Raw genomic sequence first — 22,977 nt, 5'->3', positions numbered from 1 at the left:
CAGATAACTATAGAGAATGCATAACACAGGTTACATGTTTGAGTGAACCGGTGAGCCATTCAAATGAACCGGTTCAATTCAGCGAGCTGAGCCGTTCCGAGCCGCTCACTGAAGTGAGCCGTTTTGCCCATCTCTAGTCGTAAGATATGAGTTTATTATTATCGCATTAAAAAGAATTTATCTAAATATAGAGATTTTTTTTTCTGTCCAGTTCTCTAGTCGAAGACATGGAAGGCTTGCTTGGAAAGTACCTCCTCTTGCTGGTTGCTGCCACACTCGGTAAGATTACTCAGCCAAAGAAGGTATTGCCTGTACTTGACGTGGGTGGGCACCCACTCGAAAGGAGATTGCGACAACGATTTCGCAATTTGTCGTTCAGAAGCTTATTTCGTATGCGTCCATGGTTATAAAGGAACAAACCGGTGAAAAATTTGTTTCTCCTCAGATTCCGAAGTAAAACGGGGCTTCCCCGTGTCACATTCTTTGAATTGCAATGAGTAACCAAGATGTTTACAATGTTCAACTGTAATTTTGTATCGATGTAACGAATTCACAACCTCTTATGGATTCTCAGCGAATACCTCCGCCAACATTAGTTCAGGCGCTTTTGGTAAAATCCAATGAATTTTTAAAGAGATTTGCTGTTTGGCAACCAAATAGGGCGGTGGGATAAATGTCATGTGACACGGCCAGTAGCCGTTGCGCTGGGTGCCTTGAATTCTTGAGTTGCAACACCTTGTGGTGTTTCTTTACGTATTGAGTTTTTGCAAGATATGTTGTGTTGTAGGTGTATTGTGAAGCTATTCAACTTAAGCTGTAATGGGCTGCCATAAGAATTAGTAATCACTATGCAAGGCCTTAACAGATATGCGCTATTCAATACACATTGAATAGCGCATATCCTTAGTTGGACGATACTCTGAAGTTATGCGTAGACTCTAACGCTCTTTATTACATATTGTGGGAACAGCTTGTTGTGCACCCGTCTGTAGCGCGAAGCACTAAGTATCACACACGAACAACATACCATGCTTTACTCGGGTATCAAGGGCTGCCGTGCAGCAGCCTACACAACATCAATAACATCCGGAGGAACCTTTATCTATATGCGCACACTCAAGCGGCATGCATGGGCCGTCAACTATAAGGATCGTCAGCCGAGTGCGCTTCGTGCCTACAAGGGCGCGCCCATCTCAGCGCATATGTTGGAACTTTATAATAATTATGGAAAGTATGGGAAGTGTGCAACAGAATGACTGAGTCAAGGAAAGGCGAAGGCCTAAGCATGCTAATTAGTTGAGGTCTGAAGTGGCAAATGCTAAAAGAGACTTGTAAAGAGCATTTATGGATTATGGGCACATGGACAGGCAAAAATACCTGGCTTGGAGTAGCTTACCTATGGACATGTATTGATAGCAGAGATAAAAATATGAAATTGATTGATTGCATTAGAAGCGATAATATTGAGTTCGCAAAATCGGCCCAAGGACTATTAGTGGGAGATATGAACGCGCACATGGATGGTTTACGCCGATATACTGATCAAATCGGTTCGCTAGTGCTGGATTTGTGTGAACCGAACCTTATAGTAGTTTAGAGGGAGATTGTCATGGACAGGTAACGTGACAATGCGGAAACAGGCCGGAAACGGTCCGCGAACAACTAGACTAAATTATAATTGACGAAAATAGAGAAAAATAGCCCGTGTAGCCATCATAGACGCTTAACATTAAAGTTTGGGAGAGATACTGACGCAAAACACCAACCAATAGTATCAGGATTTCTAAACGCGAATAAAGAGCAAATATCAGGGATCGCAAAGAACATAGAAATGAAAATGTAAGCTCTTCCTAGAGCAGTCCTGAAAAAATTTTTTTATAAAGTTGTTTCCTCCCTCCTCCTAGAGCAGTCTAGGAATATATAACTGGTAGATGTTGTGCTGCAGCATAGGAGACAGACACTGTAGAAACATGTTTGGATAGAAAAGAGGAAACCACGTAAGTGGTGGAACAAGGAAATAAAGGAAGTTATAGAATAACGTAAGCAGGTGTCTAGGGATCAACGAGAAGGCAAAAGTTGAGATTACGAGAAGAAGGGCTCCTTAAATGGAAGAAATACCGAGAAAAGAAAAGGATGGCCAGTGGGCTTGTTCAAGAGAAAATTAAATGCACAAGTTAACGTTGGGTGCATAACATGCCCAAAACAGCTACAGGTGCCCTCAAAATATTCTGAAACTATATAAGAACACTCGCACCTCCAACTAAAATTCACAAATGGCTATATGGATTGAAGACGGTAACATCGATGGCAACAACAGTGAAATACAGAGCACTGTGGGGCCACAATAAGTATAAGGTGTTGCGTGACATCTAGAAAGGAGTAATGGTGCCACCGCTAACGTTCGCAAATGCCATTCGATGCACAAAGTCGGATATATTGTCGGCGTTGGGAGTTAACCAAGGATCGGTAGGCTGGTTGGCTTCGGGAGCGCACGGTAAAACCCCAAATGAGGCAGTGAAGAGTGGCGTGGGTTGGGCCTGTTTTGCAGTCAGAGAAGCACAGAGCAAAATTAGTTTTGCAGAAAGACTCAGGAACAGGGAGGAAAATACATGGGTGGGTAAAGTGCACAGTTATCGGTACCTGACAAGCGTGGAGACAGAATGGAGGAAGTGGTCAAGAAAGTTGGCGAACAAGTGCAGGGTTATTGAAAGTGTAAATGGACAACCAGGAGTCATCCGAAAGAATGTGACAGAAACAGAGAGAGTGAATTGCATGCTAAGAATGGAAACAAAAAGGACTATGGAAATTTACACGAATGAGCAGACAAATTAGAAGGGAAAATCTGTAGAATATCACAGAGGACAATTCCTTTTGTGCCAGTTGTCTAAGGACACAAAAACTTACCAGAGCAAATATTCGGAACTATATGAGGAATGTGTATGCTGCAGCTAAACTCCGGAGAGCACTCAGCACTCAGCACATCCAAATCAAGTGCGAAAGCATTCATCCAGTGAGAACCGTAGGTAATGTACACCTTCCAGAAGCGCTTGGGCGTAATGTGGACGGAAGCGTCAACCGGTCATCAGTCGAGAAAAACAAGATGCGTTTAGATTATTGATGGAAAAGTGCAGGGAAGAGATTGGTACAACCGGATCTCTTACAGTCAAGTAGATTTTGAGAAAAAAATATTAAGGAGATGTATAGAAAAATGCTTGATAAAAAGACATGTATAGCATACTCAATAAATCAAGCAGGCTAGGTGACTATTTGTCACCGCCGCGTGTTAAAGGCGATGCCATTACCCATCATCATCATAATCATAATCATCATCATCATCATCATCTTCCTATAGAAAAGGTAGTTCTTCCATTCCCACAGTCTATATTTAGTGAGAGTTTCTATCAGCGCTCGGTTCCACGCCCCCCCCCCCCCCCAGCACGTCTCTTTCATCTAGTTAACGCTCGTTAAACAAGAGAATCATCAACGAGGAGACAACGTCATCGCAGAAGATGAATAGAACATATTTTCTCCTTGCCCTTTGCCAAACAGCTCGCGCGTTCTTTGTTAGACTGCGATTTATCATTCAAATTATCTGTCTTTCGGAGTCTATATAATACCCAGGACAAAAGTAACAAGTTGCTGGCGCTGTCTTTACGAGATGATCTTCTGTCTACGTAAAACACCACAATTTCAATTATTTTTGAATATGAATGACTCTGCACTATGCTTGAGGCATCAAAGTTAGAACTTAGTGGCTGTGAATATCAATAAATATCTATTCGAGTGCTTGCCCATTATTTATTTTCCAAAATTAGATGATCCAAGCAAAGCACCACCTTTCATTTGACACTTTGCAGTTACGCTGATTATTGCCCCATACGAAGCTGGCGCAGTTCCACCGATGGCCCTCGAGCTTATCCGACAGGGCCCTGTTGGACGAAATGAAGAAAATGCCAAGTATTGACACATCTGTCTTCGCGATACAGTGCGGTCAGTCTGTGCTGCATTGACGACGCCTGCTTCATATTCAATAAAATGAATAAAGCAAGAAATTTTCTGGAGTGATTACATACCTGCACATTATTGGAGACATAATTTCTTCATTATGCCAAATATCACGCTTTCTTCGTTACATTTCGTGTACTCTCTCATAGGTACAGCTATGCACATGCTTCTTTCACTGTTTCTCCGAGACATTGCAAATGAGCATTTCTTTCTGGCATATTTAGTCTGAATGTTTCAATTGAATTTTAATTCTGCTCCTAGTCCATATTTTTTTGCACATCATTGCACGAATAGCTGCTTAAGACATATCCCATGCACATGTGAGTAACGTAAGTAAGCGAACAATTTTTTTTATGCTTACTTAAATGTCTTTTCACTGCTATGTAGCTCAAGGCTCTCGGTGAAACCATGCTCTGATTTTATTTTGTACACTTATCGAATTTATACCCGACTGCTTCGGTTGCAGACTTCGCTTCTCTGTAGCCGAATCCTAGTTTTTTTTCCCTACTATTTAACTCATCCGTAGCTTCGCAATTCTTCGCAAACGGCTCGCCGTTCGCAGTCTGCCGGCCAGCGGCGACATTGTTAGGAAAGGGCGCACGTTGTCTACTGCACAAAGGTCTGGCACTCGTATTTGAGGCCGCCGTACAGCGACTTGGCCAATCAGCGACAGAGGAGTTGGTGCTATGTCTGGGCTCTGGCATCCCCGGCAGCCTAACCTATGGAAAAAAGAACGCTTTTTAAAATGAGCTCATTTTCCAATATTATTTCGTGCCACAAGCAACAGAAAATTGGGAAATTTTATTGAAATGTCACCGAAGGTTTCTTCACAAGTCATTCAAAAGTACCCTGCGTGAAATCACAGAATACTCTTTGAGGTATCATTGTGTTGTTTTATAGCAATAGCAAATATAGGGACACTCCAAATGAATTTTCTTCCGTGTCGTCGCCGTCAGCGTTGCCATGAGGCTTCACATATATTTAGATTTTAGGTGTGGTATTTTTATTTATTGTGACATTGAACAGCACGAGCACAGCAAAAGGCCCAATTGGGGTGCCAGCCTCAAGGAACTGGCTTTGCACGATCATAATAATATTCACACATGTTTCACAATGCTTTAATTCTTGGGAGTCATTGAGGTTCTTGGATTTTGAACTAGCGCACAGCTATCGTTCTATAGTTGCTTTCCTTGAACAACAGACTTATCAGCTTCACAGGTATGTCAACGTTCCGAACTTCCATCCTAATTCGCCAATGACTTTGAGCGTCCAAGTGCATAATGAGGCAAAATAGAAGCTTATCCTGATTTTCAACTGGAGAAACCCTTAAGCCACAAGCACCACAGGTAGGTCTTTTTTACTGGTACATTGTAACATATCGCTAATGAGAAATGCTCCAAAAATACATCTATATAAAGTATTCAGCTGTGCAGTTTGGCGCTACATTGTATGAATCTTAATCGTACTAACGTCGATCGTAACCGCCAGAAGGGTCCTGCCAATTTTCTTATACCGACCCCCGGCACGGTGTTTCAAAGGCATAACGACGTCTTCAGGCTGTACTATGTTCAACTATAGTGACATTTGAAATTCGGTCTTTGCATATCGTGTACTGCCTCTGCAATGTTATGTACTGGCCGGCGAGTGCCAGCAAGCTTCAAAATATTTTCACTACGCTCCTGCAAGTGGTTAGTGCGATTGGCCCTTGCCTCCTATTGAGCAGGTGAGGCGCTTCTCATGCCATTGATTCCTGCCTTTTCTAGATTTCTACTGACGGAGGCCACCAACATGTGTCTGTGGCTCTGACACTTTTTCCTGTTGCCTGCTTGCGGCTGTTGTGCTGACGACGGTTGCTATGCTGTCCCTTTCTCTATGCAGGCTTTCACGGAACCAGTCGGTCTGCAGCTGCCCATTGCCTTCACTTGCATCATAGCTGAATAAACGCTAAGGGAAGCAGGGTTATTGTTTCGTTTAGTAATCTTAGAATACTTTTCGCACTTTCCGGTATTTTACTATGTCCGTGCTAGCATCCTACACCTTTTACGTCAAATTGCGTCTCTGTATTAACCGAATTGACAATTTGGAAAAAGACAACTTGGTGTATGCAATACTACGTGTGTGGCACTAGGTTTGTGCCGCTATTTCACGCCGACTTGGGTCTTGGGGTGTGTCCCACTTTCAATATGCCCCACTTTCATGCCGAGATTGGTCACTGGGTTATACCAATGGGTAAGTTATGCTCCTTCGCGCTCAATTCGGTAGCTGGGTATGTGCAATTTCTTGATACCAAAACAATCATCATCACTTATCGTCACGAATTACACGACCATCGCAAGAAACAACGCTAAGTGCTACAACATCATCAATAATCTCCAAAGGATAGATGCGCCATCAATTTTTTTTAATTCTATATGAGCAACAGAAGCAATGATCAAAACGATACCAAAAATGCTAGTAATTTTAAGTAAATAAGTACCACCAAAACTGGTACAGCGCTATAGAAACGGTACCTATTTATTAGGCTTGCAAGCGAGCACAAAACGGGTGTCAACGCGCTTGTCTTCTTCTACTTGGTATAATGCGACCACCCTTTTTTTTTGGTGCTGACGTAAGCACATTGGCTGTATAATATTCATGAAGTAGTCCAGTTAATAATTTGATCACGTTGGAGGTGTCTCTTCTGTTGGTTGAAAGAAATATCTGAGAATATCATGAATGCTGACGGTCATCTGAAAATTACAATAACGTAAATAAATATCCAAAGAAATTTTAACATTTACTACGCCTAATATTTATACTAAGCGAGAAACTGAAAAGTGCCATTGTGCATAGCTTGAGGCGTTGCGACACCATATATTATACCCACAAGGAAACTATCACCACCATTCTTTTCTCACTCACAGTATTCAGCTTCAGACGATACCAGGTCATCGTTCACGTCATTCTACATCCCCTCGTACGTCTGGTCTTTAGAATCTTGCGCAAGAAACACCCGTGGCATGTGAACGAGGCTAAAACCATAGGTGTACAATGAGTCAAAGGAAGCACAGTCTTCTTGCAAACTTTATCAAGCGTGTTATATTTGAAAACGCTGAATCTCCTCGCCGTGGGGCCGTAAGCCGTAAATCTGCATAACAACATGTTTCACGCCTATAGGAGTACAAGTTACCAATCGAAACAGCAGGCTTCGTACGCCAGACGGCATGAAATATACCAAAACAGTTCAAATATTCTTAAAAATTTCACACAGACTGAAACATTAGTTGCATTTGCTTGTAGAATTGATTCTAGAGAAATAGGAGGCATCATATTTGTAGGCCGAGGTTCAGCAGTGCAAATACTGGAAACAAACACAGCAGACATTTTTCTCGCTGTTGTGATGTATTATATGTAAAGGATGTTCTTGCTTAATTTAACCAAAGTTTTAAATATAACCAATACCTCTTGAAGCACGTTAGCAAACGCGTGTTGTTCGCTGTTGTATGCAGGAAATCCCACAATTTTTTTGTTTTTTCTAATTACAAATTTAGTGAAGAATAATTGCATGATTCCCACAATAATACATAGTTGGCTGTCGACCGAGAAAATGATGCGTACGTTCGTAGTGTAATAGTTAGAGCGCCTGACTGCTGTGCTGGATGTCTGACGTTTGGTGCCACCGTCGGCCGCGCATCTGATTTTATTACCTTGGTCCGAAACGAGGCGAAACAGCAACCTACCTACCTTTGACAGAGTGGCTGGAATAACTGCTTCTGAATTATAGGAATATCCCGACGATGTGTTCGCATGTTTCAGGTTTGCAAGGCTGTCCGAAAGCAGTTGCTCCCAAAAAAACGTTGAGGAGCGTTCCACCCGCGCAGCTCTCCAGGACAGCGTTCACAGTCACTTCCACGGCATTCCGTCTTCTTACATTATTTCCTGCAGAATCCTAGCGTAATATGCGGCATGAGGTTTTCACAAGCTGACGTTATCAGAACGCGGCAAATAATTTCATTTGCGTGTAACGACATATAATAGGAAATGCTGAAATAAAACATTTCTGGACACCTTCCAACATCTGTGCTGACTGTTTTGTTCAAGCATCTGAAGTAGGTCGGTGCTTCTGTTATAAATACAAAGCTCTAGAAACGCTTGCATTGGTTAATAAACAACGCTAAGTTGGCGCCCGCTTGAAGATAGTTAATTAGTTAAGTTGTAGCGTTTACGTGTCGAACTGCACAGCTGCTATTAAAAGACTCCGTACACAGTAAAGTGCTTCGGCATAAATTTCACTACATGGGGTTCTTTACCGTACACATAAAGAATGGTGGACAAGCTTTTTCCACCCCCATCGCAATTCGGCTGGCGGGACTGGTGACCGAACACACGACTTCTTGCTTAGGACTACAAAGCAATGCACATTGTGTGCTCGCGTTGGTTATATCATGAAGGTACTAGAGCAGCTCAAAAGGGGCATCGTCCTTCTGTTAAGCTCGAACGTTCAACGGAGACACAAAAAGTAAGTCACGGTCAAGAGTGGTTTTCAGTCTCTGTCTAGAAGGTATGACTTCGCCCGAGATGAAACCGTGCGCTACACTTTTACCATTTCACAAGATCGCAAAAGAAAAGTAATTTCTCGGCGTTACTTCTCCTTTCTCCCCGTCCCGCCAAAGTTAGCTGATACACTGCTATAAATAACCTCTTTTCGCACTGTCAGCGACACACGGCGAGAATGGCAAGTGTTTGCCTGAAATAACGCATGCTTCTGCGAACTTGTATCATCATCCCTGGCACGTCTTCGGTGCCGTCGCTGCTTCTTAGAACGAAAAGGTTAACAGTGGGGTAGAAGAACAGTGAAGTGGTAAAATGGAGCAAGCCGGTGATATGAACAAGCGGGGCGTAGTGTAACATGCATTCCCTGCACGTGCCTTCCTTGCGCAGAGAGGGAAGGGGGGGGGGGGGTATTTTCAGGTTGCGGACGGCGGAATGACATGCGAGGATGACGAAAACCAAGCATCCATGCACATCAGTCCTTACGCACGTGTTCGGGAAATTGAGTTTCAAGCTTATGGATGTCGAACGCGCTTTTTTGAGGCAATAGCCAATATAACTCGTAACGGAGGCTACTGGAACGGAGCAGCGTGAAATGATGTTGAAAAGGAGCTGGAAGTTCCTGTGCTGCACATGAAGGACAAAAAAAAAAACATTTCAAATGCGTAGGTGCGATAACAAATAAACTTAGCACTTACGTAAAGGAGCACTACTGTACTAATTACTTGTGATATTGGCAGGGAACAGGCGCTTCACATTGAAAAAACGCTCCATGGCGTACCTTTTTAATAAATGAGCGTGAACAATACTGCAAAGCTACTTATAAATCGATGAGCATTCTTTGCCTACTAAGGTGTATTTATCCTATCTATCCCCCGGTCTTGCTGCCCAAGTCTGTTTACGCCATCTGGACCACGCTTGTCGAACGCGACAGCGCGGTCGACAAGCGCATACAACTGCATACTTAATTGTAAGCCTTATAAATCCTGATAAGCAAAAGTTTGAGTATGATGGAGCGTATCTACTATGGCTGACTGAGGTCTGCGCGAGCACTCGAGCAGAGTCGACAAACGCACTACCAAGTTATTATCCTCAGAGCGCCAAGCGACACGCTGAATTCAGCTGTGATTGCTTCATGCATGGCGTGAGAATGACGCATCTTCGCATGCGATCTATGCAAGTTCGCGTAATTGCTTTTTAACAGCGGAGCTGTTTACGCTTTTCGTTTCCCCCGTAGCGTTCGCAAAAACTCGATATAGAATTGATAGCCAATCAATAGCTAGTCGATAATCGATCAATAAAGTCCGGATAATGCTGGAGATAACTTGGTATGTTTAGCCTAGCCCAAATACGTGGCCAATACCTTGCGATAGCCAATCGATAGCCAATCAACAGCTAATCAATAATCGATCAATAATCAAAAAATTCCGAAAAATGCTCAGGATGACTTGGTAGTGCTTAGCTTAGCCCAAATATGTGGCCAATACCCCGCGATAGACAATCGATAGCCAATAAATAGGTAATCAATTATCGATCAATAATCAATAAATTCCGAAAAAGCATAACCCGTAAGGCCAGGACCAGCTAGGTGCCAATCAGCTCCGCTGTTTGTTTAGCCTTGCGCCACTAGTGCTAGCTACGCGACTTTTTTCCTCTACACAACGATATTAAAGGTAGGCGTGTGAATCGTACGGTTTCAAAAGTATAGGCGAGGTTAGTATTGCAAGTTTGCGTTACATTCGATTTTAAGAAACCACCCCATATCTGACAGAACTGCAAGACGTTTCGCGTCAAAAACAAGAAAAAAAAACAAAAAGATTCGGGGGAACAAATCTTCAATACCCATTAAATAGCAATTACTGGGGTTTTCATATACTTCCAGGAATTAATGTTTCAACTCGAATCAAGTGTTGCTTTCATACAGCCTGAGATTGTGCATTGCGAGTACAATGCTCCCTTTCTGTGGTACAATTCACAAATGTAAGCTCTTACCTCTGTTTTATCAATAGAAAGACACTTGAAAATGTACATTAATAGCTTTGAAATCTGTAAGGTCATCAATATATGAAGTCCTTGTAAAAAAAAAAGGAATGCTAGCTTTCTTCTGCTTTATTTAGGCTTGAAAAAGACGATTACAGCGGGGTTCTGAACGGGAGAGTCGGTATATAAAACCTTCTGATTACGCAGAGATGATTTAATTTGGAAGACACCTATGTAGAAAACAATATGTTAGGCTTACATAAAGATTTAGAGATGCCACCTCCGGTGATGATCTTGCGTGCATCCTCCTCTAATTCTGGTCCTTTGGTGTTTCTTATATCACAGACGGACACATCGGTGGGAACGATGAAGCGCGCGCCGGTGCTCGCGTGCAATCGGTAAAAGTGCGTATTATCAATTCAGGCGGTTCCCGTAAATCTAACAGGGTTCATAGATATCAAATTACGCTTCATGGATACATGGGCGACCTTCGCTTTTACATAGTATAGTCATGATTCCCAGAGAGGAAGTCAGTGTAAACAAAACTGAATCACGATATTTCAAGTTAAATCAAAGCCGTCTTCCTGACTGCGTGCATAATTATTGTTACTCGAAGGACGGGTCAACTAAACGAGAAACTATTTACAGAATATATTTAGAACAGCGGTTGCAGCGCTGACTGGTTGGATTCACAGCGCGAGCCCAGGTCGTTGTTCCTTCTCGAGTGAAAGCGCCCGCGCGCCTCGTTCAAACGACCAAATGCAACACGCGTGTAGCCCAATCCCCCGGCGGCAGAAGCGACGTCTCGGAGCGTCTAAATGTCATTACTGAGAGGGTGATACTTCTTCAGTCGTATAACGTGCACAATATCACTGGACTGGAAAGCAGCGGGGGCATCAGGGCCGATTTCGTAGGTGACAGGAGTGAAGGCACAAAGAACTCGGTATGGGACTGTGTAGCGAGACTGCAGTTTTTCTGACAGGCCGACCTGACGCGACCGCGACCACAGAAGCACCAAAGAAACATGTGGGAAGTGCACTTCTCGGCGTCGCCGATCGTACAAATGCCTTTGACTCTCTTGCGAGTTCAGAAGGGGGTCACGGGCAATTTCCATTGCGTGGGCAGCGCGGGCGATGGCGTCAAGTGCATATTTACTGGTCGGTGCCGCGGGAACAGGGAGGGTTGTGTCGAGAGGAAGTGCTGGTTCTAGGCTGAACAAAAGGAAAAATGGGGAATAACCGGCTGTGTTGTGGCGCGAGGAATTATAAGCAAATGTGGCAAACGGTAGAGCGAGATCCCCGTCAGTGTGGTCTGAAGAGACATACTTCTTCGCGAGCATGTCTGTGAGAGTGTGATTGAGACGCTCTGTGAGGCCATTTGTTTGCGGATGGTATGACGTGGATAGCTTGTCTCTCGTTACACAGGACTGCAGGATGTCTGCGATAAAGTTTGATAGCAATGTCCGGCTACGGTCTGTGAGAAGTTGTCGTGGAGCTCCATGTAATAAATTCTCGTCGCGTAGAAGAAAATCGGCGAGATCGGTGGCGCAGCTTGTAGGAAGCGCTCGGGTGATTGCGTAGCGCGTGGCGTAATCCGTGGCCACCGCGATGCACCTGTTCCCAGAGGGGGATAGCGGAAAAGGGCCAAGTAAGTCTAAACCAACCCGAAAGAATGGCTCAGCGGGAATTTCGAGTGGTTGAATGTATCCGGCAGGGAGCCTCGATGGTGTCTTGCGTCGCTGGCATTTCTCACACGCTGCTACGTATCTTCGAACTGAGCGAGCAAGCCCTGGTCAAAAGAAGCGTCGGCGGATCCGGTCGTAGGTACGTGACACACCAAGGTGGCTGGCAGTGGGGAGGTCGTGAAGTTCGTGGAGAACAGCCGAGCGAAGGTGTTTAGGGATCACAAGGAGTAATGCTGAGCCGTTGGGGTGAACGTTGTGGTGGTAGAGTACGCCATGTTGAAGTATGAATAAGCGAAGGCCAAGTGACGATTCTAAGCGGTAAATGATGATACGCAAGGACGGGTCACGGCGCTGCTCTTCGGCGACATGGAGCCGCGGAAAAACAGAGAGAACGCAGGCGTCGGTGTCAGTATCAGACGTAGCGGTCGGGTGCTCGACTGGGTAGCGATAGAGGCAATCTGCGTCCTGTTGTTGGCGTCACGACTGGTAAGTCAATGTGTAGGTATATTCTTGTAGTCGGAGGGCCCAACGACCGAGCAGGCCAGTAGGATCCTTGAGCGACGAAAGCCAACAGAGCGCATGATGGTCTGTGATTACGGAGAAGGGCTTGCCATATAAATATCGGTGGAACTTTGAAACAGTCCAGGCGAGACCAAGACATTCGCGCTCGGTAATCGAATAGTTGCGCTCTGCAGTTGTCAGGAGCCGGATAGCGTAGGTTTTAACAAGGTCGTGTCCATGTTGGCGTTGCGCTAATACGTCTCGGATCCCATAACCACTGGCATCGGTTCGGACCTCTGTAGGTGCGGCCGGGTGAAAGTGGACCCAGGTCAAAGTAGGTCGTTTGAACGAGGCGCCCGCGAGCCTCTTTCAAACGACCAAAAACACAACGCGTGCAGGAATATTGTGTTCTCCGAGACTTCAAGCACACTTATATTTATGGACAGAAGTCGTTGTTAGTCGTTGGTAGGCCTGGAAGTAGTAGTTGGCCAGGTAGGTCAGGTAATAAAAGCTTTCAACAGCTTTTTTTTTTTTTAGCGAAAAAGAACAAATTACGTCAATGACGCCCAGAACTCAGGTATCGACCACTTTGGCTGACGTTCACGTGCGATGCCGTACGTTCTCGTTGATGTAGGATTACGGACCGCCATATCTCTTAGAATGTGCGATGATTAACCCCAGGTACAAGGCACATCATTTATGATCGCCAATAAACTGTCGACCCACTGCGCTGGCTGAGTAGTTACAGTGTTCGGCATCTGGACACGACCTGACTCCTTCGATTCTCGTTAGTGACAACCGCATTTTCATGGTGGCCCAAGACTCAAGCGCTATGCGGAGAGCTGGCATGTAACAATGAACACAAACATCTGTACTACAGCTTGCCGCTTATCCACATCTGCTGACGGTATTTTTTTCAACACAACAAGAACTTCAATCCAGAATGGTCCAAATAAGTTTATGCATACTATGGTGATGTTAATTACGGCGCTCAGCTGCGGCAATAATACTGAAAAAAAAATGTGACAGATATTTATGTCGGTACCAATCGGAACAGTGCGACCTATCGAATGTTTAAATAATTTTAGTTGTCGCATTAACCTTAGCAGTCATGGGGCTCACGCGAAGACACAATATACTTCTAGATTGCCTAAGACTGTTTCTGGGCGCCAGAAGAGCCGTACGAAGAGAAGCTCACACAAACACAGAGCGCAGGAATTTCTTCACTGATCATTGCTTCAAAAATAAATATATCTTTCTTATGCTACGAAGTTAGCGGACACAGATGAGTAGGATGACTTCAAATCTTTATTGCAGGTCTTTTGGTTCGTTGTGGGTATGTGTACATCGCGTTTTATGTCTCCTCTTGCACCTGAAACAGTATTTCGCACACTGTATCAACTTGCTCAAGAATAAGTCCTTTTAATTTGCTGCTGGTTGTGCCGCGCAGCGGCCGCAAGATGCATCGCGATGACTGCTCTAAATTTAACGTTTCTTTTTGGTAAACAAACAACATAGTATGCCATTTTATTGCTAAGAATAATACCGAGAGAAGATCACAACTTTTCACGGGAAGTTCAACGTGCTGCTATAACTTTGCTGCGGGCAAGTATTCTTTCTGGTTTAAAAAAGTCCTTAACACATAACAGGCATGTGCCAGGACTTTTCTAAGGCGCGTTGCAACTTTTAAATTGCTTGTCCCTAATAGCACAGTTAGATATTACTCTATGAGGCGGGCATTAATTTTTTAAGAAATGAAAATGCTAAATAAATTGTTAACCTAATAGCGGTATTTACATTTCTAATGAATAACTTTACGGCACATACAAGAATTTACGAATTGTAGCCGGTGAATTCGCAAAGCATATCCACTTTAAAAAAATTATCAAGACCCCAGCAGCTTCGAGATAATAATTTGCTAAGTGTGGGATTAAATACATTGGCATTCAAATTACGTTGCACTTCCATGCTATAGAACATCGTTTTTTAATAGTACGTGAAACAAACTTAGATTTTTACGCGATTGTGAGGGTGCATATCTCGAAATTAGTACCACGCTCATAATTCGTTCCAAGTCGATATGCCGTACAAACTCACTAGCTCCAATTCCTACAGTGCTGTAAATCATTAAGTTATAACTCCATTCGGTAAATTTTCGGAATTAGTTAATTACCCATTTGATTGCTCACGAATGTAATGTCAGCCTCTTCAAGTTATTTAGTTCAAGCTTCAGAATTGTGCCATACTCCACAAGGTGTTTTTAAAAATTTGCTGCAGCTAAAAAAGACACCTTATATACTGAAACAAGCATACTCTCTTGTTCAGAGCACGAATAATCTAAAACAATCATGTGCGGAAATAATTAGTTTCACAAGTACATTAGAAATGGATAGAAGCTTTTATATCTGTTTCGTTTGTCGAGAAAGATTTCCGAATATGAAAAAAATCTTTACAACAAAGCGTTTCATTTCGTTGGTGATGGGGTTAGACTAAAGACATGCTAGGTATTCACGCATTTTTATTGCAGCAAAATGTCCATCACTGTGTCACCTGAGTGCCAATTTTATATGATTTCTTTTTCCCCGGGCTGTGAAAAACAAAGGGGAAACAAGAAGATACGTATGGTTATCTCACTCCTATAGGCCTCATAGATACCGACTACACCTGCTACCTATACTTCCCCAAAGTGAGGAAACAGTGTGGGGTCGTTCACACATTGATGCTTTGTTCACCAATGCATACTTATTTCTTTTATGCGAATGGCAGATAGCGCCGAGTAAAATGCCTGCGGTACCTGCAATACTATACAACACCTCCCCTGCCACTTCCCTTTTCTTCGAGCTGAAAGGCTCCACCTCTACATAGCTCTTAACCAGCTAGATGGAAGGCTCTTCTCACTGGACAAGACATTGAGGCCCTGGACTCGTAATTTACAGCTGCAAAAGGCCTTAAAAGTACGGCTGTGAATTTGCTTGATACCGGAATCATTGGCCATTTGTAATATCAAGTAGATAACTGTCACTACGTTTACAGCATCAGCAGAGGGTTTGATCTACCCAGGTAGCCAACAAGCATATCTCATGTTTAACATCCCTGCTTTTTATTTAAATTTCTCCTCTTTGTCCTTTGTCCCAGGAATATCTGGTAGACCCCGCTGTGAGCGTTACCATCTCGTGCGGTTCGCCGCAGTTTTTTTTTTTTTTGATCAGCGCAAAGCCAAAGTGGTTAACGGCTGAGTTCTGGAAGCTCAACAGGTGTACAGTTTGCAAAATCTTTCTTTGAAAAATTTGGAAGCGCACTATCGAAGTAACTGCCTAGTAATTATCGCTTCCAAAGTACTTCTGGGTAATATGTCTAAGCGTTGTGTAATTCGAGAACTTCATAACCACGTAATTTGTAGATATTGTTGCGTGTAGCTGACGCCCAAGGCTATTTACAATTTCTTTACACGGAAGCCAGCGCAGGCCAAGATGCCGACTCTATATCTAGCGGAAACACGTCGTCTTCCTCCTCTTCAGTGCAGCAACACCGGGGCGGCTGTTCCGTATCATCACCCTGGCAGTAGAAGCACCGTCCCGGTGCTTACACCTCCGCAGTGAAAGGTGTGTGATATGGCAATAGTCTCGCTACGTGAACGATGTCACTTGCAGCTGACGACGACGCGGAGGGGTGGGCGGGGATGATTTCATATGTGACATTGGTCACTTGTCGCACCATACGGTATGGACCAGCGTAACGCAACAGCAGCTTTTCTGAAAGGCCCACACGGCCGATCGGTGACCAGAGAAGCACCACAGAGCCCGGAGAAAAGTGCACGTCACGATGGTTCAATCGTAGAGGCATCTCTGATGGTCCTGTGAGATATCGAGCAGGACGCGGGTGAGATGCCGCGCGTGGGCGGTGCGTGCGATCGCGTCGCCGGCGTATTCCGTGGCTGAACGCGCGGGCGAAGGCGGCAAGGTGTCTAAGGGCTACGCGGATTCTCGGCCATTTAGAAGATAGAATGGTGAACAGCCGGCGGTGTCGTGACGCGATGAATTATACGCGAACGCCACATTTGGTACACGAAGGTCTCAGTCGTGGTGGTCGGCCCCAACGTACTTCGAAATCATGTCAGTGATGGTCTGGTTGAAGCGCTCCGTGTGGCCCTTGGTCTGTGGGTGGTAGGACGTGCTGAACTTGTGCTTTGTCCAGCAGGAGCGGAGGATGTCCTCGATGACTGCCTAGAAAATCTACAGCCACGGTCTGTGAGTAATTGGCGCGGAACCCCGTGCACTGAAATGATGTCGTAGAGTAGAAAGTCAGCGACGTCAGTAGCGCAACTTGTCGGCAGGGCTCTTGTGATTGCACGTAGCGATTAGGCGTATGAATACGCGTAGCGATTATGCTACGCGTACCGAGTAGCGTAATCGGTGGTGACGGCGACCCATTTATTTCCAAAGCCCGAGGGAGTTCCAACGGCCCAAGGAGGTCTAGACTGAAACCATATTTAGCGCCATCGGACAAGGACAGCAGCGAGACAACGGCATAATGCACTAACTTCAACAACTTCATTTCCATGAAACCCATGCACAGTGGCGCGACATCGTCCCGATTCAGCCGTCCAAAAAGGCCGTCTCCTTATCTAACAATTCGACCGAAGAGGCACTAACACACGTTTCACTATTCCGACCGGTAGCCTGAGCCTCGATAATCTCTCGCACATCTTTATCTTTGTGCTTTACAAGAACAAGACAGAAATCATGCACCGGTGCGCAGACGCATTCCTGACAATGATAAGACACATGGCCGTAGTGCTTATTATTCACAGTTTAACTATGTTCTCGTAGCCGGTCATTAAGACACCTTCCTGTCGGTGCGATGTACTTTTTCCCACATGAAAGTGGAAGCTCATACACCGCAGCTTCTACGCAATCCACAGGAGCCTCATTAGGGTTTTTAGAACATCCGACCGCTGACTTACGGTACGGTTCTGTCAAGCGAGAAAATTTCCCGACTTTTTCTGGCGCTGAAAAGACCAGTTTTGTGTCCACACGGCTAGCCGTTTTCTTAAGGCTATGTGCCGTTCTATGCAGATAGGAAACTACCGCTACCTTCCTTCTGTTTTCTGTCCATTGATTTGCCGCATGCCGAGTATTACTGTGTAAAAGGCATATTTTTAGCAGCCCCTCTACGACCGAGACCTGCACTGACTCCGGAAACTCTGGCGTGGATAACATTCCCGACTGCTTCATAAGACCCGTATATATATCTTATGGTGGCAGGATTTCTTTAATGCATTTCCAAAACACAATTTGGCAATGCTCCTTTTCACGAGCTTCTAGTGAGCCGACCGGTACGGCGGCAGAGGCTTATTAGCCCTGGGTTTATACTCCCAACACGTGTGCCGTTCCGTGAACTTGAGCTGAATATCCAAGAAACGCAGCACATTGTCAGTCGGCTCTTCCATTGCGAGAGTAATTGTGCTAAGGCCTGCAGAAAAACAAACTTTGAAGAGTATATTCACTGTTGAAGGTGCTTCTGGTTCGAAATATACTGGATAGTCATCAACGTACCTGAAAACTTTAACCACCCTGCGCTCGGACAAGGTTGGCAACAGGTTTTTGTTATGGTGGGCGAGAAAAATGTCACTCAATTTAGGCGCCAAACATGAACCGATGCAGGGTCATGACATGAACCGATGAATGAATATTTGGTCATTCCATGCTGCATAGGTCGAGTAATAATTACATTGAAGCATATCTTAAACGCTTTGAACAGATGTTCCGGCTGAATTTTGAAAGGCAACCGCGCCGTACTCGTCGATGCACTCTTCTACGCATGATATTAACTTCTTTCGAGGCAAGTAGCAAAGGAGCAAGCCATTAAGCTTCTTTCATAATTTTTAAAAGAAATTTTGATTTCCAGTTGTTTAATCACAACCTTTAAAAATTGGCCGTAAGTCATTCCAACCCGTTCGAAAACTTCCCACAGATTACGCTTCGGAGCACTGGTTAAGGAATTTTAATAAAGGCAGCAATTCATGCATACAACTTTTACTTCCCTAGAACATTCCTCATAATGTTCCTGCCACCCCTATTTTGCAAACATTTATCTCGGTAGTGCTCATTACTCTCCCATGGAAGCGGGATGAATTCTGCTTTGGTCGTAAAACATACTAATAATGTCCCGGATCACATGCGCACATTATTTAGTGGTAAGACCATATTTATTTCACACACTTCGAACCTTGCCTACGTAATACTCATACCCTGGCATTTATTTGGATTAAATATAAATAAGGTGCATTGTTTAGTTACTATAGAAACAGCGAAAACCTGTGCTACCAAGCTCGTATAACAGAATAGAAAATGAAAAAAAGTGAAGGTTCGGTTCAGTAGTCTATGCGACGTTTCTAATAAGGATAAACCGCTTAAGTTTCTCACACATTGCACATGACGTGGCCCCCATTTCCACCAAACATACACTTGGTGTAAGGTAGAGGTATTTTGGCGCATCATGAAGCCAAGTTAATAGCGGCCGTATTTACTCGTGTGTACTTGTTTATCCTTTTCTCGGGGACTGCATTTTACCCACTATCAACTTGAAGTTATCGGTCAGCGCAAGACGCTCCTCTATGATTGGACCTTACACGAATGTTATCGATGGTTCTATCCGTTGTGTGTTGTCACTGAAGCTTGTGTAATCTGATTGTATGCGTGGCGCAAATTGTCTAGTACTTCCTGGAAGACATGCGGGCCCTAGCGATTTCTCTGGAACCTTCGATGTGTATTGTGTAAAAGACGAAGCGAATGACTGGCACATCGGATTTTCGACGATCGTCAATTGTGTTCGCCGCTATCGTTGGGCTTTGTGTGTAGCTTGTCTTTCGGGGGCACAGGTTCTCCCAATAACGAGTTAGTTTCGTCATTCGCAGTTTTGCTACTGTGTTATTGACCGTCACTGTCACGTAACAGCATGATGGTTACGAACGATTGCATAAGCAATTTTCTACAAAGGCTGTAAACATCCTACGCAAAATAGAGATGTAGAATAGGTCATAAGATGCTTCCTAGTTCAACGAAATATGAACAACGTGCCTCGCAGAGTACACCAACAAGACAGGGAAACCGAATAAGCGTTACGTATAGCGCATGAAAACTGGAAGAAGAAAAGTATTAGGTTCCGCGAATATTCAGTGCGCGTCACCCACACACAGTTCCGGATTTCTGTGAAATGTAAATTTACTATCATTTTTGAGCTCCTCGTGGTAGTGGAAAACTTTCTAAGGCTTTCATAAAACAGCTCTATAAGGGCCGAGCACGAGGCTTTATCAATTTTCGCACATCAAAATTTGCCTGCATATCGGTCCTAACAGGTCCCTAATATTCCTGTAAGTATAAGAATCTTAAGTTACTGTAATTTTTCATAAATGTGTGAAAAGCGGCATTGAACGTTATGGAGCGCTTGTAGTTGCAATAAATGTTTTGCTGCAAAACGAATTCAGCGTTTGAGCTATGAAAGCAAGTGCTGTTTGGCAAAGTGTCATTTTATTCATGAATTCATTATAAGCGTAAATTTTGCTTGCAAATATGTCAGCAAACAGTAGGTTAGTAGAAAGCACATCTGAGGAGATAAATGGGAGAAGCGGGAAGACGCACGAACCTAATAATAAAACCCTGAAAACGTGTCTTCAGAGAATAAGCTAGACTAGCTACTACACGAACTCTACTGAGAAAATGAAAATTTCAATGCGAATTTTCTCCTGTAACTTCACTGAACATTTTGCCAATTTCATATCTCTTGTGCCAAACAATTGTGCTTGTTATCCTCTCTAACAGAGAAGTTATCGTTTACGCGAGGAATTAAAAACGTTCCTCAAGTGCCATCGCCAAAGTCAACTTGTGATGGAACTCAGGAGGCACATTGCAGAGAAATGTTTCAAAAAACAACGGCATATTTTTGTTTCTTAATGGACAGTACACGACAGACCAGGATCTAAAAAAAAGCCTTGGTTAATTAATTTGTCTATCAAATTGTTGATGTGTGCCATGGCCATCTGTCTGGAGGAACTTTGAAGAGGACGTGCAAAATAGGTTTGTCAAAATGTCAAGATAAATATGTAGCCTATGATAAGGTGATTTATTCTTTATTTTTCCTAGAAATAAATGCACGCCATCTTTATTTTTTGAGTCCAGTAGACTGAGCACGTGGCTTCTAAGTGCGAATATATAAAGCGACGGTAAGAGCTATTGTCACCACAAGACTCGCCGTCTTCGTCGCATCTGCTTTGTTTACATCCATTATAGAGGTGAGAGAAGCAAACATAAATAGTTCGCTATAGTACTGAACACAGATTTCCTCAGTTTGAGTATATTGAAATAATCTTCGTATATGGCTTAGTATTTCAAGAAATATAAGCATTTAGTCCCACCAGCCCTATTTCACTATATGAGGCACTTTGAGCATGTCTGTCCGTCTGTCTGTCCATCCGCCTGTCCGTCCGCCTGTCCGTCCGTCCGTCTGTGCGTCTGTCTGTCCGTCCGTCTGTCCGTCCGTCTGTCCGTCCGTCCGTCTGTCCGTCCGTCTGTCTGTCCAGTTTCAATCGCCCACCCAGTCGCCCAAGTTGTCAGTCATCTTGGGTTACTATAGGTATGTGCTCGGGGTGGTGATGGCGGTCGTTGTCATTCCATCATCTTGTCATCGTGGTCATACGACGTCGCCATACCCTAAATCACTTGGCATACTTTGGCAAGTGCATGTTGCATTTAGTTGAAGCAATAGAACTCTCAACATTACCATTAGTGATTCTAAAACAATGTAACTTCAGCAATACGGTGGGTCACGGAGTGATTAAATGAAAATCGCGTTACCATTGACGATCATTGTGTATGTGTATCCACCGTAATTTGTATCTTTATACCCAAGAGATCCCGTGCACGTTCGTCGCGCAGAAAGAATCTTTATGCGATAGACATCATAGCGACCCTCGAGGCTCGAGACGCATTGAAGCCGCAGAAGCAGGGCTTAAAGCCTCCCTTCAGTGAAGGGGCGGCCCTCATAGTGTGACTGCCAGTATAGCGCGTGCACAATCACAGCGGCTCATGTATATATATATATATATATATATATATATATATATATATGTTCCACATCCGCCCCTAGGCTTGTGAGTGGTGGCGCTGGCTGACACTCCCAGAGTTAGTTCTATAGTTGTAAAACATAAATACCCCATAAAGCGGATGGGAAAACGGTTCCGCGGTTGCTCAATGGTGAGAGCATCGCACGCGTAATGCGAATACGTGGGTTCGTTCCCCACCTGCGGACAGTTGTTTTTTCATCCGTTTTCATTTCCATTAATTTACCATTTCTTTAATTCAATTAGTGTGTGCAAGTAATTTCCCCTATGTTGTTCTCGGTGTCAATGTTTGTTGGCTTCTTATGATATGATTAATTAAATCGGGCCCCTCGGTTCCCTTTCTTCTCGTTCATTATATAACGAGGGCTCGAATCCGGCAGCATTGATGCCTTCAGGGAGCATATGTGGGTTTATTGACCAGTTGCCATCACCCAAAAAAGATCACGTGCTCGTGACGCCTGCGGCAGAAAGGATGTTCCACATCCGCCACTAGGCTTGTGAGTGGTGGCGCTGGCTAACACTCCCAGAGTTAGTTCTAGTTGTAAAACATAAATACCCCAGAAAGCGGATGGGAAAATGGTTCCGCGGTAGCTCAATGGTGGAAGCATCGCACGCGTAATGCGAAGACGTGAGTTCGTTCCCCACCTGCGGACAGTTGTTTTTTCATCCGTTTTCCTTTCAATTAATTTACCATTTCTTTAATTCAATTAGTGTGTGCAAGTAATTTCCCCTATGTTGTTCTTGGTGTCAATGTTTGATGGCTTCTTATGATATGGTTATATATATATATATATACATCGTTGAAGCACACGATATGGTCGTTAGGAGAGTTACATTGGTTCCGCACAATGCACTACTTGCAATAAAATCACCTCCAGTGCTTGTCGAATGGCAGTCGCAATGATACTGTTGACCTGCCGCGGGGGGCCGAGCCCCTTCTCACAAAATGTAGGGGGCCCCTCCTGACTTCAAGCACTGCGTAGAAGTTGGCGCAGTCTTCGGCGTCAGCGTTGGCCGAGGCGTTTCCAGCTTTCGCTGTCAATGGCGCGAGCACTGCATGCGGGCGGATTCTTTGAGGGTCTCCGTAAACATGAAGTGGATTTGGTTACAAAAATATCAGTTTCGAAACAAGGTGAAAACCATCAATGCAATAGCAACA

General features: G+C 44.1%; 2 long non-coding RNA genes across 4 annotated transcripts in view; both read left to right on the top strand.

The window, feature by feature from the left end:
- The first annotated feature begins 205 nt into the window (after positions 1–205).
- Positions 206–4,052, top strand: LOC125939764 (uncharacterized). The gene is made up of 2 exons (XR_007463138.1): positions 206–279; positions 3,858–4,052. It is a non-coding gene; the product is annotated as an uncharacterized LOC125939764 (long non-coding RNA).
- Positions 4,053–20,883: 16,831 nt separating this feature from the next.
- LOC119462787 (uncharacterized) overlaps positions 20,884–22,977 on the top strand; it is a 79,629-nt gene continuing 77,535 nt past the window's right edge. For all 3 annotated transcript variants that reach the window (XR_007463136.1, XR_007463134.1, XR_007463135.1), the window contains exon 1: positions 20,884–20,990. This is a non-coding gene — a long non-coding RNA (uncharacterized LOC119462787). The remainder of the gene's footprint in view (positions 20,991–22,977) is intronic.

This window comes from Dermacentor silvarum, chromosome 8 (assembly GCF_013339745.2).
Source record: "Dermacentor silvarum isolate Dsil-2018 chromosome 8, BIME_Dsil_1.4, whole genome shotgun sequence".
Classification (NCBI taxonomy): domain Eukaryota; kingdom Metazoa; phylum Arthropoda; class Arachnida; order Ixodida; family Ixodidae; genus Dermacentor; species Dermacentor silvarum.
Note: the sequence above shows the minus strand (reverse complement) of the source record. Positions and strands in the feature narration are given on the sequence as shown.